General features: G+C 42.3%; 1 long non-coding RNA gene across 1 annotated transcript; it reads right to left on the bottom strand.

The window, feature by feature from the left end:
• Positions 1–3,787: 3,787 nt before the first annotated feature.
• On the bottom strand, positions 3,788–4,470 carry LOC148638346 (uncharacterized). Its single transcript, XR_015931087.1, has 2 exons — positions 4,290–4,470; positions 3,788–4,118 (listed from the first exon to the last, which is right to left on the bottom strand). It is a non-coding gene; the product is annotated as an uncharacterized LOC148638346 (long non-coding RNA).
• Positions 4,471–7,054: the final 2,584 nt, after the last annotated feature.

Consider the following 7,054-nt stretch of genomic DNA (forward strand, 5'->3'; position numbering starts at 1 on the left):
GATGAACTGTCAGAGTGTATATTTTGTCGCAAAGTTGCTACAAGATGTTAACAGTGAAAAAGGTATTTAGAAATGAGTTATTTCAAGATGAAAAAGAAAACATACACGAAACATGGTTTCATTACGACCAGAATCGTTCTTGAGATATTTTTAACTTGATTTACAGTATTTGAGAGGTAAGTCTTAACACCGATACTACAGTGCTTAAGTACTGCTCACGTATATGTTTCTAGGTTTATATTATGCATTTCATACGGTCAAATTACTTTTGAGCAACTAATAAGAAGCGCGAAACGGTATGCGTTTTACTTTCGTTTTGTGCTGGGACCCGTGGATTGATTAGAGATATCAAGTACATACAAGTCATTTTTTAAATGTTGTAGTTCGTCTTGAAAAAATGTTACGAGTACATCATCTATCAACAATTACACAGGTTCTGTTTCCATATTGCGGATTTTGGTTAGGTACAGTATTATCAAATCCACTGGCGCTGTGTGTTACTTTACTGAGTCCCAATCTGTGATTGAAACCTGTAAAACCGGTTTAATTCGTCACAGCCAGCACTCTTCAGGTGTGAGGGTCTTCTGCTCAGAATGAAACGCTAAAATGTTTGTGTATATTCTAATGGTAGTGGGGGCAGGGTGTGTGGGAACAGGTTTGTTCTTCACACCTGAAACATTTTCTCTGAAAGGATTTTCTTCGAAGTTTAACCGATCTTGTTACAGCATGTTACAGTTTACTATTATTAACCATATTAATTTTAAGTGCTTAATGTAAAATCTTGTAAAAATATATTTTCATTGTTCAAATATACATTAATATACATTAAGTCTGACTATCATATAATAAGTTAAATACAAAACTAAAGAAAAAATAGGGTTAAATATAATTCAAAATATTTTGCTAACAATGTTAACTGTTTATGAATAATAAAATGTATTAACTAAGGAGTAGGATGGCACAGTTGTTAGTATGTTTTTTGTTTTGTTTCTTTTTCATAAATACAACAGTAGTACCTGATGTCTCAGTGGCTTTCAAAATTAAATTATGCATGCAAACCTGTGAACTAGAAAGATAACTAAGATTTTAATACTAATTAAATGACCGCGGGCACTTCCCACCCCCCCCCCTACATTCTCATAGTAGAACAGACTAACCTTCTAATGAAAGACGGTCCACCCCCCACGGACAGGAAAAGTGCCCACAGGCACTTAAACTTAATATGGTCAGTAACAGTAAACAGTAACATGGTAAGAAGGAGCACGTACAAACGTTTTCGAAATAACCACATGTAAGACTCTGATCCTAAAAATGTTTAGGGAGAAAGTGGAATACTGGTGTGCTTCCAGAAGAATCAGTATGGCTCAGAGATTAAATAAAACTTCACAGACATTAACGAAGAGCATAACGCGTGTACTGTATACACTGCAAGTACAACCCAACTCTCTGCAGGAGTGCTGGCTGTGACGAATTGAACCGGTTTCACGGGTATTTTCAAAGTAGGAGGCGAGATTTCCAGCGAAAGACACCCCCCCCCCCCCCCCTCAAAAACCCAGTAAATACAGTACTTACTAGTTAAAGGCTAGGCTCTCGACTACGGCGAAAGGAACCCTTCTTTCATTAGAAGACAATGAACATATTTTCGCCCTGAATGAATTAATAGCAAACATGGTTTACATAAAAGACATTTTTCCAAGAAAGTTTAGCCTTTGTCACTAATGAAACCACTAAATAAAGACATAAATAGAAAAATCTTAAGATTTTTAAAATACATGACTTTGCTAAAATTTATTTGAAAATAAAAACAATTACAACCGCCAGGGGAGAGAGAGAACAGGGGAGGGATGTTGGTTTTGCATAAGGGGCGGGGCTATGGAAAGTAGGTATGTTTGGGAATGTGTAGTTACATGTTCTGGCTGTTTGTGAATTATCGTTGTTGAGTATGGAGTGTTGAGGTATTGATTTTGTGTAATGCTTTATGTTGAAAATTGAGGTGGATTTTGTTTATGATAAACAGGATAAACTGGGATGGGAGGAAGGTTTGGTTTTGCATAAGGGGCGGGATTATGATAATTGCATGACTTTGCGAGTGTAAAATGGTTTGATTATTTGATTTTGTATTGTGGTTGTTATCTATGTTTTTGGTTGGTATTATGTTTATATGGTTGTTTTTGTTGGTTGGTTGTTATTATGGTTATTAATAATACGATCTATAGTTGAAATCTGAGCCTAAATAAAAAGAAAAAGCAAGTGATTAGGTTTATGAGCAATCTAATTACTTATTCGTTTAAAAAGCTATATAAAATAAAGTTTATTATTAATTTGCTGGACAGAGCGGTGAACATTATTATGCATGAGACAAAGATAACGATCCTGATCAGTTTAGAAATCTGTGTACGCTGTAAGGTTTTTACTTCTTAAACTTTTAAAATACACGTTTTGAATGGAAAGAATCCTCTTCCTGGTATAGCACACCAGCACGTCTTTTTTCTCCAATCAGAGGGGTGTCAGATGGTGTCAGCCAATCACCATTCTGCGTTGGGTAGCAACGGGTGACTGTTCTCAGGCGGAAGATGTAAGCAGCTTAATGTTCGTGTTAAATATGTTTTTTAAATTCAATTAAACGGGCACAGTTAAGACATTAAATATACATATACATACTGTATACAGTACAGTTTGCATACGGTAATATGTTTATGTTACGCGATTAAAAAATAAATAAATAAAAATGAAAAGTCCAGTACCAGCTGGATTCGAACACCCAACCTACCAGCTGGTGGTCACGCACCTAGACCAGTAGGCTACAAGAGAGCTGACATGATCAGGCAGGCGAAACAGCCCTACATAGCTCTGCCGCAGTACACGGATATAATCATACCGTTATTAAATTATTGAGATACGCGATTCCATATTATATTCCCTTTTAATCAAATTCTAAAAGTATGCTTGTTGACTCCGGTATCACGTTAGTTAAAGACTTCGAAGCTTACAATGTTTAGGGAGAAATGGAATACTGGTGCGTATTTTTTTCTTTAAAGTACCAAGACCAGCCATATACTGTATGTTTACGTTCCAAAATTAATATCGTTTATGGCCTTCACACGCGTTACAGTATGCTCCTATTCTTTTTATGCTCAGCTACTAAGATTTCCCTTCAGTGGTAAAATTCAATATCTACAACGGGCACAGTAAAGACGTTTACAGTACAGTAAGTCTTTCTACGACAGACCAACGGACCACGAGTGCCCCTGTCGGTCAACCAATCACGCACCGCGGTATCGCGTGTCATCTTACCTGCGGTATCTGTACTGCGGTGTCTTTACCGCGCACTTTGAATGGCTGCATCTGTACATTAATATATGTGAAAATAACATTTAAGCATCATACGTTTAGTATATTTAGTCCCTAATGCTGAAAGAAATGATCATTTGTTTAACACGCACGGGTCTGTCTCAAAGGATGCAGTGCTCCTGAAGGCTCTCAAACCCTGCATTTCAGATGCCTAGCTGTATCCCCCACATGTGGCACCTCAGAATGACTTCTAACCTTACCTGTGGTGTCTTCAGTCCCTATTGCTCAATGCATGGTGTACGTCCTACATACATGTGTCTTGAGAATGAGGAATGGGCCCCTGAGACAGTCATTTGCCTGTTTCACAAATGATCGTATTTTACTAGAGATTCTGTTTGGGATTCAGATGTGCATTCGGATTTATTGGTACATGCCCAGGGCAGTAAGCAGTCTGAGGATTTATTTCCAGACAGCATAGAGCAGTGAAGCAGTGAAGTAGTGCATAAAGCATAAGCAATCATTTATTACATTAATATATGTGAAAATAACATTTTAGCATCATACGTTTAGTATATTTAGTCCCTAATGCCAAGGACTCCAGCAGTCTTACAACCACTGCCCTGTTTGCCTCGCCAGACACGATCTCTATTCTGTTGTAATCCACGATGTTCTTCAGGTGATTTATCATGTCCTTCCTCGCCTGTTGAGAAGCCATCCTGATCTTTTCTGCCGTGGCGTGCTTCATACACACCCTCTTCAAGTGAGCAGGAAGCTGATCAAAAGTATTCAGGCACATCTTGCACACCAGGGGAATCCTCGTGGGTTTCCTTTGAAAATAGATAATACCATCTGTGTATAGAAACAAGCTAAGACTGATTTCTTAAATTATCCTTAATTTTCTCTCTCATAGTTTGAGCATAATGATTTTATTGTATTTATATAAGAATTGCTCATTGCTCCAAAATAAATAATGGTTTCATAAAAAAGTGAACACTTACTTGGTCTCAGTCACAGACTTTCCATTAGAAGCCATTGTGGAGTTCAGCAACTGCAGGTCCTAGAAGTGGGGAAGGAATTTTAAAAGAGAAATTGAATTACAAAACAGAAGGAATGGCTGAGGGATCACTGAAATATATATACAAATTCCAAAGACTGAGTCCATATCTCCTTTAGGTGAGGACAGACTGGATCAAACAAAAACAACATTTGAAGTGAATTGCAAATGTATTGAGTTGTGATGCAACTGTAACTTGAACCTAACATGACTGGGGCGTGCATTTTTGAAATTGCATTTTCACAGCTGAAATACAAAATGAAGCTGATCGCAGTCCAAACTCAAGGTATTGTTGTAAAACTAAATATTCAACATGTTTCTACCTGTCCCTTTTCAGCTCACTCAGAAGTCCACAGCCTGCAGCCTGGTGCCTCTCTGTCTCTCCCCCTCCACACTGCTGGTCCAGTGGAGGTGCTGTTTGATCCTGCAGGATCTGTCCAGTCTTGTATAGTCTTACTGAGCAACACAGGGCTCCCTGGCCCCAGGTACGAACAGTGAGTGTCAGTGCAGAACAGCTCTCTGACACTCTGCTCCCTCACTCCAGCTGATCAGGGCAACTACACAGTGAGGGACCTTAAGGGAAGCAGTATCAGCACTGTGATCGTCACTGTGGGCGGTGAGCAGGTCTACAGTAGGGTCACTAGAGGGCTCTATATTCTTGACAGAGTGTGTTCTTCTATCATCCTCTGTCCTGATTGTCTTTCAGCTCACAGAGACACTGTCACCCTGCAGCCTGAAGCCTCTCTGTCTGTCCCTCTGTTCACTGGAGAGCCAGTGGGGGTGCTGTTTGATCCTGCAGGAGGTGGAAACTGGACCTCAGTGTGTTCTGTCCAGAACAGCACAGCCAGCTGTGTCCCCCAGTACAGTTTTTTTATTTTTGATGATTAGCCATATGTTGATTATAATATTGTACATAATGTATAATTTGAACTCGATATTTTTCAGGAGAGAATGATTGTATATTTTCAGAATAAATTTTGAAACCAAATTATTGTCCCTCGATCTCTGTCTCTCTCTCGTCCTGCTGTCTGTCTGTCCCTGCCTCTCTGTCTCTCTCTTTCAGCCCCGTCTGTCAGTCTGTCTGTCCCTCGATCTCTGTCTCTCTCTCTCCTTCCTCTCTCTCTCTCGGTTTGTTTGTCCCTCAATCTCAATCTTTCTCTTTGCCTGCTGTCTTTCTGTGCCTTCATCTTTGTCTCTCTCTCTCCTTCCTTTCTGTCTGTCTCTCTGTCTGTCCTGCGTTGTCCCAGCTGGGCCTGTCTCCCCGGCTCTCTGCCTTCAGCTCTGTTCGCCGATATCCCACCAGCCCGTCTCTCTCTCAGCCTGTCTCTTGACTTGCAGGAGGAAGAGGAGGTGGAGACAGCTCCTTTGGCAGGAGAGAGGAAGGAGGTCAGTGCTGGTCCCACCCTGCCTCCTGTCCTGTCTGTGGTGGAGTTTGGCCGTCTTGTCTGTCCCTGGGTCTCAGTGTTTCTCTCTTTCAGCCCTGTCTGTCAGTGTCTCTCTCCTCCTCCTCTCTGTCCTCAGTGTGTCTCTCTCCTCCTCCTCTCTGTCCTGTGGTGTCCAGGCAGTGTGTCTCTCTCCTCCTCCTCCTCTCTGTCCTGTGGTGTCCAGTGGGTCAGTATTAGTGGGCTACACCCAGGCTCACTCACTGCGAGTGTGATCTCAGCAGAGTCTCTGTGCTCTTGGGACACTTGACTCACCTGTCTCTCTCTTTCTCTCCCTGTGCTGTCCCTCTCCTGCCCCCTCTCTCCCTCCAAGGACTCCAGCTGGAGGAGGTCCAATCACCACCTCCTGTGAGACAGAAGAAAAAGAAGGTGGGTAATGCTCTGATCCTCTCTTTACTCCTGTCCAGTGTCCAGTCAGTGTGTCTGTATGAACCCCTCTCTCTCTCAGTGCAGTGTTCATGTACTGGAGTGTCCAGTCAGTGTGTCTGTATGAACCCCTCTCTCTCTCAGTGCAGTGTTCATGTACTGGAGTGTCCAGTCAGCGTGTCTGTATGAACCCCTCTCTCTCTCAGTGCAGTGTTCATGTATTGGAGTGTCCAGTCAGTGTGTCTGTATGAACCCCTCTCTCTCTCAGTGCAGTGTTCATGTACTGGAGTGTCCAGTCAGTGTGTCTGTATGAACCCCTCTCTCTCTCAGTGCAGTGTTCATGTACTGGAGTGTCCAGTCATGTGTCTGTATGAACCCCTCTCTCTCTCAGTGCAGTGTTCATGTCCTGGAGTGTCCAGTCCGACTCTTAACGTGACTCTCCTGTCTCTGCTTCAGAAGCGCTGGTGCATCTTTTTGAAGTCCCTGAGCTGCATGTCGGTGGAGACAGAAGATCAGGACGAGCCAATGGAAGTGGCGGAGACCGTTGCTCAGGAGAGGAAGAGCGAGGGAGAAGAGGAGCAGGCTGCCGGGAAGGACAAGAAGAGGAAGAGGAGGGGCAGGTGAGCAGACAGGGGGGTGCCGCCCGGTCATGTCTGTGATTCAAGGAGGAGTCTCCTCTTGCTGTTTGATGTCATGGTGACGTCTGTGTCTATGTCCCTCACACCTGCAATAACAATATTCTTTCCAGGTTCCTTTCCTGGTTCTGTGCCTGCTAAGATCTGGACTGGACTGGACTGGACCGGAGCTGAGGGGCCCTAGACTGGACTGGACCTAAGCTGAGGGTCCCCAGACTGGACGTAATCTGTATTGTAATTTTTGTTCTTTTGTTAAGCATCATTAA

The sequence above is a fragment of the Lepisosteus platostomus genome, assembly GCF_059453375.1.
Source record: "Lepisosteus platostomus isolate fLepPlt1 chromosome 5 unlocalized genomic scaffold, fLepPlt1.hap1 SUPER_5_unloc_2, whole genome shotgun sequence".
Lineage (NCBI taxonomy): Eukaryota > Metazoa > Chordata > Actinopteri > Semionotiformes > Lepisosteidae > Lepisosteus > Lepisosteus platostomus.